We start from the raw sequence: 10,471 nt of genomic DNA on the forward strand, positions 1-10,471 counted from the left end.
CAGGAGTCACCACTGAACAGCACTGAAATGTTCTCAGAAAAATAATCCAGCAAGAAGCGCGGCGGAGCAGCGGGTTGACAAGGCACGGCTATTCCGGTCACGCACACAGACACCATACGCACTCCATAATTACAGCCCATACATCCCGTTCCTCCACGGTTCCTCGCTATCCAGAACACTTTCTCCATCTTTCCTGCTCCGCTTGCTGTTCCTAATCCTATTTCTTTGTCCCTTTTGCTCACCCTGCTTCCACTGATTCCTGGAGTGAGCCTGTCAAACCATGGAAGATCCCTCCCTCCTTTTCTTCAGACCTCTTGAGGGCACCTCCTGTGGTTCTTCACCAACCCAGTACCCACCATCCAGGTCTTCCTCAACTGCACCTGGCTTTTTACTGCACAAATTGCTGCTCTGGACACTGCTATTTTTTTTTAAATTGGGGTAGGGGGAGAAGTCATCCCTTGCATATTGGAAGATGGTCTTCTACACAAACCACTCCGTACCCTTGGGCGAGAGAGGCGAATGAAGCAGGTCTGAAGGCCAAGTCAGAAAGGGGGAGCACCAGATCTCAGTTACCAGGGCAGTGAGCGGAAGCACGAGGCTTCCATCACAGGAGTTCACGGTGGAGGAAGCGGGCTGCAACGCGGCAGCTCCATCCCTCCGCTCTCCTCCTCTATGCTGCAAGGGAAGGAGCTCACCGCCAGGTATGGCGGTGCGGTGGGAACGCAGACGTGGGATCGGCCGTCAGGAAAGAGGGGAGCTCGTTGAGAAACGCACTGCGGTTATGTCCCAATCCGGCTGGCTTCCACCAACTCCCTCCTAAGCCAAAGTTTCTTTCTGTGGTGCTGGAAAGCAATCCCTCGCAGAGACACAGACAATTTGGTGGGGAATTTTTCGTCTTGCACATGGATCTAACCTGTCCGGTGCAGAGCATCCTGGATTTGTTTGGTACCGTGCATCCTAACAGCACTGGGTTTATTATCACTGGCTCGCCGTGACTTTATAAGCGTAGTTGAACGCAATACCTTCGGCTACTTTTAAGACTATAACAAATGCTGCATTTGCAGACTGGACTGTCTGAAGTGGAAAATAAATATCTCTCTTTCCAGGAATTTTCCCCTCCCCTCCTCCATTTTTAAGCCTCAGAATGAAAACCTTTTTTTAATGGGACTTTTTAAAACCCCTTTGAAAAAAAAAAATAAAAAAAATCATACCTAGTACTTTATGACTTCCTGCTCCAAGCTTCCAAGCGTCACAAGCAAACATCTTTGCAGACATCCATACACAGGATACTTTTCTTGTGCGATGTTTTTGCTAGAGGGAAAGATACTTAAATATATATATATATTAATAGCACAGTTTCATTGTTATGGACTGCATCTCTGCTAACTCCTCACCGAATTAAAATTTTAACCCCAACTACAATTATGGTTTCTATTATTAATTAGCACATTAATATTTAAGTGCTGAGCACTTGACTACAGCTATAGAAACATTAAGAGCTAGAAGTGGCCAAGTGGATTAGGTTATGGACAAGCCATGGAGCTGGGGATGATGGATGGCAGAGAGACCAGGAGGAGACAGCCAGGGTAGTCACAATGGGCCATCATCTTCTGAAGCTGACAGGCAGAAGAGCTCCATTATCCTTTGCCAAGGAGATGGTGGACTCCAGGAAGATCAAGAAAAAGAGCTGATGGAGCTGGGGCTGCCTACAAAAATCTGTAGGTCATGGGAACAAGGACTGTCTCAGGCTGGAGAACAAGGTCTGACTGGGGAAGAGCACTCAAAGGGCTGTCTCAAAAGCTGGGGCTGGTGTGGGAAGGAAGCCAGAGAGACTGTTAAATAATTCTATCTGCTCCAGGAAAATCTGTGTGCTCAGGAGGAGAAAGCTTTAAATCAACATACACACTGTCACCAGATGCTGCACAGATCTTCCTATTCAAAGAGGTGTGTGATCCTGGCAACAGACTGAAATCAGATTTATACAATACAAAAGAAATTCCTGAGTCAAGAACACTGCTTAGACCCAGCGAAGCATGTTAAGTATCATTTTGCAGAAGATATCTATATATAATAAAATCATGTGCCAAGGGAAACACAATAAGCTAAAGTTACAGACATAATTTCAGACAGGGTGACGCTGAGGTCAGGTATCAAGCACAGGCTCTCATATGGATACTCTCCAACTAAATAGGTGCTATCCCCAACTCTGTTTCTCCCTGCTTGGCAGTGGTGAGAAAAACAGGTATTGATGCCTCGACTTACCTCTGAAGGAGGAGTTACGGGATATTGTGAAACGGGAACAGTGAAAGAACCTGAAATAGTGGGACCAGCTCAGCACTCGTGGGGCAGCAAAGATGAGTCAGAGCCTGGGGAAGGATGGGGCAGGTGGGTTCAGGAGCACTTGTGACCACGGGCTTTTCTCCATCTTGCCAGGCTTGGCTGCATCCCATCATTTAGTATGGTGGTTAGTGCAACCTAGTGGCCACCCTCCCCAACGCCTACCTTGTGGTGCTGCCCACAGGTAAAAGGAAGGGCCACAAGGTCATTGTTCAGTGGAAGGATGCCACGAGAAAGCTTTCACCGTGACTAGGAAGTGGCAAAGGGTCCCTCAGTATATAGTCAAAAAGGCCAGATCCTTAGTACTGGGATCAGATGGATGGGATCTGGGCTTTGGACAAGGTGTAAAGCATGTAGGAGTCTCCCAAGCAAGCACCAAAAGCAAGTGTGACACATGATGACTCAGTCAAGGTGACATAATCAGTTACAGCGGGTTTGCTGGCACCTCAGGAGCACACAGGCCGGGCAGGGCTTGCTCCTCCCTCCTGGACATGTCCAGAGGGAAGGGCAGGATGCTGCTTTGGGGAAAACTTCCGATGCTCCCCAAAAGCCAGTGAAACTCAAACTGGTTGCTGCACACTTTGCCCTTACTTGTGGTGTTCAAACTGTACAGATTGATGCTAAGCTGCCAGCTGAGAAGTTCTGCATCATCATTCCCTAATCTGCTTCAGGAAGAAAAAAAAAAAAAAAAAAAGAAAAAGTAAAATTCAAGAGGGTCCTTTTGTGTAGGTGCTTTGAGCTACCTTGGGTGATTTTGCCTGAAGCAGATTAGGAAACGCACACCCCGACTGCTCCCCAGACAATGCTGGGTAGAAGAGTTACAAAAAGAAACTGCACATCTTAGTATTGTAATAGAGCATCACACCCTGAAGCATGAAGTTAAAGCAGTTATACAAGAGATTAAAAATCTTTTTCTAGTAAGCAGCGTCAGGCTTATTGATACAATTAGATTGTAATTTTTACAATTAAATATTGAGGATTTTTTTCTCTAAACTTTGTGTTTAACTGGAAAGACAAAAGCATACATTTAACTTCCTTAATTGCTTTTAAATGTCACTACAAATTAAACCGCGTTTATTTGCGGTATAGCTGACGTGCAGACTATACTAAGACATCACCTGAGCAGGAAGGCTGGTAAGGGAACAGCACCGCAATACAAATTGGAATTGCACAAGGTGATTTTATACTCCCTGCCTGTGTGTGTGTACCTTTGACAGCCCTGTGCCTGCTGCTGCCCGTTTTCCTGCGTGGGAGTTGCCGAATCCCAGCCTCATCGCCCGCTGAAGCGGCAGCCAGCTCGCTATAGATCAAACCTCCTCCTGGTGACAGGGGAAAAGTCCTGGTCCCTTGGAAGAACAAAACAAGAAGCAGCTGGGTCAGGAGAGGTTTCACAAAGCCCAGATGTGGTTGGGAGCACAACTACTACCCCCGCGTCCTTCCCACCTGAGGCTGTGCCAGGCCAAGAAGGAGAACTTGGGGATCATTAAAATCTCAGCAGAGCTGCACGCACACCGGCAACCTGACAACAGCACTGGAGTGGCCACTTCAAATTTGTCAGTTCAGTCACTGCAAAAACAAAACCCAGGGAGTTAAAGGTGGTTTTCTGTGCTTTCATGTTTTGTACAAAAGGAATGGAAGATTAAAAATTCTTCTTTTTGACTCAGAGTATTTTTAAATTAAACTGCAAGTCTGGTTCAGTTGTTTCATGAAACATCAGTGGCCAAAATAAATTTTTACAAGGTAGAATCCAGTGAATGAAAGCTGCGTGCATTATTTTGAGCCTTGTTTAAAAAATTAGGGTTCAGCACAGCCTGGAAAAAGAAAGGAAGACGAGGGGTTGCCTTGCTTGGAAAACAAACTCCCCAGAGTGAGATGGTGCCAAAGAAAAGGAGCAATACCTAAAGACTTTTCCCTTTCTCACTAGAAATAATAGAAGTGTTACAGATATTGGATCAAAACAATAGTTTTCTCAAGCTTCTCATAACAAATCAAGCCCCGCTCAATTGAGAGATCTAAACAAGTCACTGTGTCACAATGACGTGCCAGCCAGGTGGGGTAGGCTTTTCAGATACCTTTCTTCTTCTCTTGTACATGTGCATTAGCCTGAAATCATTCAAGATATTTAAATAATAACTAGCTGGCTTTAGAGCAAACTGAGTAAGTCGTACAGAGGCTCTTACGGTTCTTCCTATCACTTTGCAGGCTGTCAGCAGAGTCACGCAGATATTTTTTTATATGCATGACTTTTATCCAATTCCTGGTATGAAAGTCCTTCATTCTTCATGTGAGCCCTTGCAAGTGTGCTCAGCCATTCTGAGAGAGGTCAGAGCAAGGATCCTAAACACAGGCTCGAGAACCAACTTGGGGAACTTTTCTCTATAACTTATTTAATCTTGACCCCAACTTGGCTGCTTACACGACAGCTACGGTTCTAGGGCTGAGAGAGAGATGCTGAGATGCTTTCATGAAAAAGGCTTCCAATTCTTCTCCTGGTGAAATGGGACATCACCCAAACTTACCTAACCTTTATTTAAAAGGATTGATGCTGTTTGTCTTCCATGGCTACAGGTTGACACACTTCCTTACGGATAACCCTCTTGACGGTTTCCCTTCAGGGCTATACACAACTGCTGCAGAATATGGGGTGAGTTTACCTGTCCCCTTTTGTTCAGAAGGTGGGCGTAGCACCGTTCAGTGGCCATAAATTCAGGAGGTAACCAAAAGGAAAGCAGCAGCCTTCAGGGCCAGGGTCAGCTTGGCGGAGGGGGGCCCACATTACCCCATCTGCAGCTAGCAGGGCTGTGGATATTGCACCTGGAGCACAACCAGGAGGGGTTTTGTGGGGGGTGGGACACGGGGAGAGAGCAAGCCCAGTCGTTTTGGGGCTCAGCTATTCACACGTTAAGTCTTTAATACTATTTCCCTGAGCGTTTCCAGTCTCAGAAGCTGGATCCCTCCGTAAGAATTTTTTAAGTGTCTATAAATACTTTTCATCTCAAAGCTTTTTACAAACAGGCATGTGGTATCTGCGCAGAAATCTCTTCGCCAATCGCTCAGATAGGGCTTCCGCTTGAAAATGAAGTGACTGCTTGGCCAGCTTGCTGCTCCCCCATGCAGCAGCTTTGCATAGCACATTAAATATTGATCTCAGCAGAGATGAAAGTGTGGAGCTCGAGGGAGGGTTGACATGGCTAGTTAGTTAAGTAAAACCATACTGCAGTTTGGCTGCAGTCCTGGAGCTATATCCATTGTTTTGAGAAGCGGGATGGTATCTTTAAGGCCCTCGATACACTAGAGCTTGAACTTCCTCTAGGATGGAAGGCATCTCCAAAGACAGAGTGAGGGTCTAACACTAAGGCCGATCAACCAACATTGTTCCTTCAGTGGGAAGATGATTTCTGAACACAGCGTAACACTAACTGTATCCAGCCTTGCTTACCCACAACACCAAAGATCAGCTGCTCCTTGCAAACAGCTTTAGCAACCATTGAGTTTATATGACAACTCATTTCTACTGCATATTCTGTCCCTGCTCAGCCCAGTCTGGCTCAGAAAGAGTTTTCCCTTCTGCAGACAATGCAAACACAAGAGAATTAAACACGTTATTTTCCTTGGAGGAAATTAATTAGACCAGGCAATTCTCGAGGTGAGTAGTACACTTCCAGTGCTCAGGTTCACTGTGTTACAGACACCCTACGAGAAAGAGGAGTGCTCTCTCCTGCCATCGGCTCCCGTGCAACGCCTGGCTGCACTCACATCACCAGGAGCCTCCTTGATAACTGTCCTCTTATTTCTGATCTTTAATCCTGCATAGAAATGGGGATCCTGCGCTCAACTGGAGCGAAAAGGGAAACTTAACCCTTTTTAATTGAGATGCTGTCTGCCCAGGAGTAAATACGGAATGCAAAAACAGTAAGGCATCTCAAGGCACACTCCTAAGAGCCAGACGTCAGTCAACTAAGTGACAAAACACAAAGTTGTTGCTCTGCATATTAAAATAAAAACCATTTACAACCAGACAAACCTTTCTGCTCTTGCATTTTTAAACAATAGTCCAGACTGGAAGGGAAATGTTTAGCCCGGTGTGGAGCAGCTCCTTCCAATGGTTCTAGCCGTGCAGAAGAAAATCCTTTGGGATACAAAACCCATTACAGGTACGTTCTTCAGATCTTGTAGAATATTCCTCATCGTCCTCTTTTTGGCAGATGAGCTTTTGTGGTTTTAGCTACAAGATTAAAAAAAAAAAAAGAATTATTTCTAATAGAAAAGATATAAAGGATTTTTATTTTTTAATTAGAGTTAAAAAAAATTAAACTTTGCACTGGAAAAATTAAGGCTTTCTGTAAGAAAGGAAATCTAATTATTGGCCTGTAGTATCAGGAACAAGGATCAGCAAGACCTGCAGAATGTCCCACCAACACGTCTCCACAGGGTGTCAGTGTTATTTCAAATTTGGGTCATTTTACACTGGAATCAGACCGATTTCTCACATTATTTTTGCGAGTCTGCTCCTCAGAGAGCTGCTGCCGCCACAGCCGGCTTGTTACAGAGCTCCTCCTTTCCTCCTGCAGCCAACATTAAAATGCAATTCCTTAAAAGGGGGAGGCAAACACACAGTCATGGTGGTCTGGGGACAACGGGAGGATTTCAGAGAGATTTGAAGTGGGGTTGACATTCACCACTCCAAATGTGCTACCAGTTTGCTGGTGGGATTCCCAGTTCCTGCTGGGTGATGATCTTTCAGCAGGTGATCCAGAGCTCCAAGGGCTTTCCTTTACAGATACGTAGCCACAACCACGAGCATCTCCGGCGCTTCAAGACTGCTGCAACCCATTCTGCGTTTTAAAGCATTTCGGAGCGGACTCTGAGGCAGAATAAAGCTGTTTAAGTTGATGCCAAAAATTATTTTCCAGACACGTTACTAATACGGCTGTGCTGAAACAAGGTCCCACTGTACTCTGGCAGCTGTGTGTGGTGCGACACACAATATCCCCACCGACCTGCGTACTCCAGGTGACAGCACAAACCAGCTTCAGTTCTTCAGCAGGGGCTCCGCTAGGATGCTCTCTGAACCAGTGCGCTCCCCTTCTCAGTGGCTTTCTCCAGTTTCCGTTGGTCCAGCCTCCCTTCTACAATACTTCTACTCATACAATAGCTCCGCTTCTAACCTGTAATTTTGAGAGAGTTATTGGAGGCAGACCTCAGTTGTATATCCAACAGGGATGAATCCTGGGTCAGCAAGTTTCTACAATTATTAACTGCTCGGCATTTCAGTTCTTTATCATATTATTCTAAACTGGGGCCTTTCTTATCTGTATTAAGGACATCACCCCAAAGAACTTTTCCTGAAAGCAATACTCAAGAATGCACTTGGATAGGAACACGCAACAAACAGGCAGCATATTGTGTGCCTGGTCCTGCAGAGGACAAGCTCTGCCTTAGGTATTAGACAAGCAGTAGTGTTTTTCAGCAAAACCACCAATTTAAGTTGCCTGCCCACCACACTTGTCACTATTTATCCTCCCATCCCTATGCCAGCCCTTCAGTTGTGCCAATACAGTAGCCTGTGAGTGCAGTAAACTGAATTGCAGAAGTGACCTCAGTTAAAAAAAAAAAACAAAAACACACATCTGGCAACATAGTAAGTAAGTATATATTTAACCCAGATTAATTATCCCATCTAATTTACCAACTGGCTGCACAGTAGTTGTGCCACCAGGAACAAGCATGGTGGGAAGGAGGTGCTGGCCACTCAAATCAGTGCTGTTGGCAATAGCAACATTCAGTCTGTACCCTTGGAGTTTGACTTACATAAGAGTAACGAAGAGCTGAAACCCCTGATCTCCAAAAATACCTAAGGTCCGGTTTCCCCTAGATTTCAGGGTTTTCATGTTCTTCCTACACAACCAGCTTGCTTGCTCTGACGAATCTGTCCCAAGGTCTGCAAGCAGACAAGCTCAGAGGCTGGGAACAGGCAGCTGGACTCCGGATCTCTGAGTTGATAGTCCACAAGCTCAGCAGCTCTCAGGTGGTCATTCATGAGATTACAGTTAGGCAGAGCTGGTTGGTGGGTCCTCCACTCAGTGGCCAACCTTCCCTGCTATAGCCCTTTTCAAAGGCTCTTCTGTAGGATGACAACTACCTATACTAAATTACGACTACTTTTTTAATTTGAGGAAAGCTGGAGGAGTTGGGATGTGACGGTGGCAGGTCACATAAGGGGACGAGGACCTCGCATCGGACAGGTAACCTGATGGAAGGCCAGGCTCTGGGACCAGTGCCAACTATTTCCAGCAGAGAAACAGAAGAGAAGGATATTTCCTCTAGTCGCAGTTCTGAAGAGGAAAGCAAGGAAGATCACATGCTCCAAAGAATCTGCAGAACAAGGCAACATCTCGCAGACCTTCACCAAGGCTCCACTATGGGTTTGTCCTGGCCGGACTAAGACAGCTGGTTCTTTCTGCTTTCCCCTACCACAGCAGAGCAGGGCACCAGGCAGGCTACCAGTCCCACAGCAAGCCCTGCTGCTCCTGCTCAGAGCTACCTGGTGGTCTGCAGAACATAAAAAGATTTTGGAACAGCTGATGATGGCAGAGAAGGAATATTGACTGAGACCACTGTGGCTATTTCTTAAGTCTTTAAAAAAGAAACATCATGTCAGCTATTTAGTATAGTTTTTGAAAATTCAAATATTGACAGAAGGAAGTTTTCCAAAGGATGCCAGCAGCTTTTGCAGCAACCCCAGCAATAGAAACACACTGTGGTGTCAGATGTGGGCTGTAGCACAGACCAAACCCACAAGCTCCACATAGGTGGGAGAACTACCAGCTGAGCTGAACTACAGCAGCACTTCACCCTGCTGTAAGATGCTGTAAGACTGTGCGCTGGAGCAGGGGGGTGGTGAGGGTTGGAGGATGGAAGGGAGAGGCTTAAATGCCCCGAGGAACTACAATCGCACTTGCCAAATTCTGCATTTTACTGGGAAAGGGAGAGAGTGACTTCACTTTTTACCTCCCCTTCCCCACTTCCCCTGCCCCGAACAGACAGATGTGGCTTTGCATTAAATTAATTACAGATGGAGGCTAAAAAAAGTTTAAAAAAAACCCCAAACCCTCAACCACAAGGCTTTTTCCTCTACAGACTTGAGGATGGATGGGGCGACCTGGGAAAACTGGCAGATGGAAAACCCATTACAGATGTGAGGTTTGGAGAATAAGGCTGAGGGACAATTTGAGAGTTGTAAATTTTAAGCTTGGGGGTATAAATGCATTGCTTAGCAACAAAAAACAAATAGGAAACAAGAAGCCTCACGAGAGAGACGCTTAAATATTTTAGAATCCTTATTTGAGGTGAAGACTACATTACCAGAGACCTGAAGGAGCTGCTATTCTCAACAGATAGAGTCCAGATAGAAAGAAAACAAGGACTTTAATCTCATTTCCACACAGAAATGTATTTAACTTATTTGGGGCAAGAAAAATAGTTACTTGTTTTGCACAATGCGTACCTGACAAGATCAGAATACACGGTGTATCTTTAAGCACTTTGCTCCCCGGGTAAGATTTCTAATAATCTGTTCAAATATATGCAGGGAAGCTGGTTTACTGGGGTGTACAATCATTGCTACCATATGTCTGACCCTCGCTACATGGTCCAATGCCTTTTTATGCTGCTGCATAAATCTTCTCCTAAAATTCCTGACATCTCAAAGGATGGCAGGGGCCTCCATCTCAAGGGAGAGGAGGAGAAGGGTGAAAAAGAACAGATCACCTGGAAACAAATGCTGAATGTTTTACCCTATTTCTTCAACATGAAAAGACAAGGATAAAGGCGGGGTGGGGGAGGCATTGCCAGCTTTAGAAGGTCAAATGTTACTGCTTTTGCTTTTTTTGATCCATTGAAACACTAGAAATACAAAGTCAAGCAAAGCACAAAGCTTCCAAACGAGCCTGTGACCAAAGCCTCACCTTCTGCAGCAAAACACCAAGGGAATTCATTAAAGGTTAAAAAAAGAAAATCACAAGAAAGCAAAACTCCCTTAAAAAGTTCTTTTTCTTCTAAGAGCTTGTAAAAGTAGTTCTTCAAATACAAACATACACACACGAATATATATACATATATGCATGCACACATT

This window comes from Balearica regulorum, chromosome 8 (assembly GCF_011004875.1).
Source record: "Balearica regulorum gibbericeps isolate bBalReg1 chromosome 8, bBalReg1.pri, whole genome shotgun sequence".
NCBI classification, from domain to species: Eukaryota; Metazoa; Chordata; class Aves; order Gruiformes; family Gruidae; genus Balearica; species Balearica regulorum.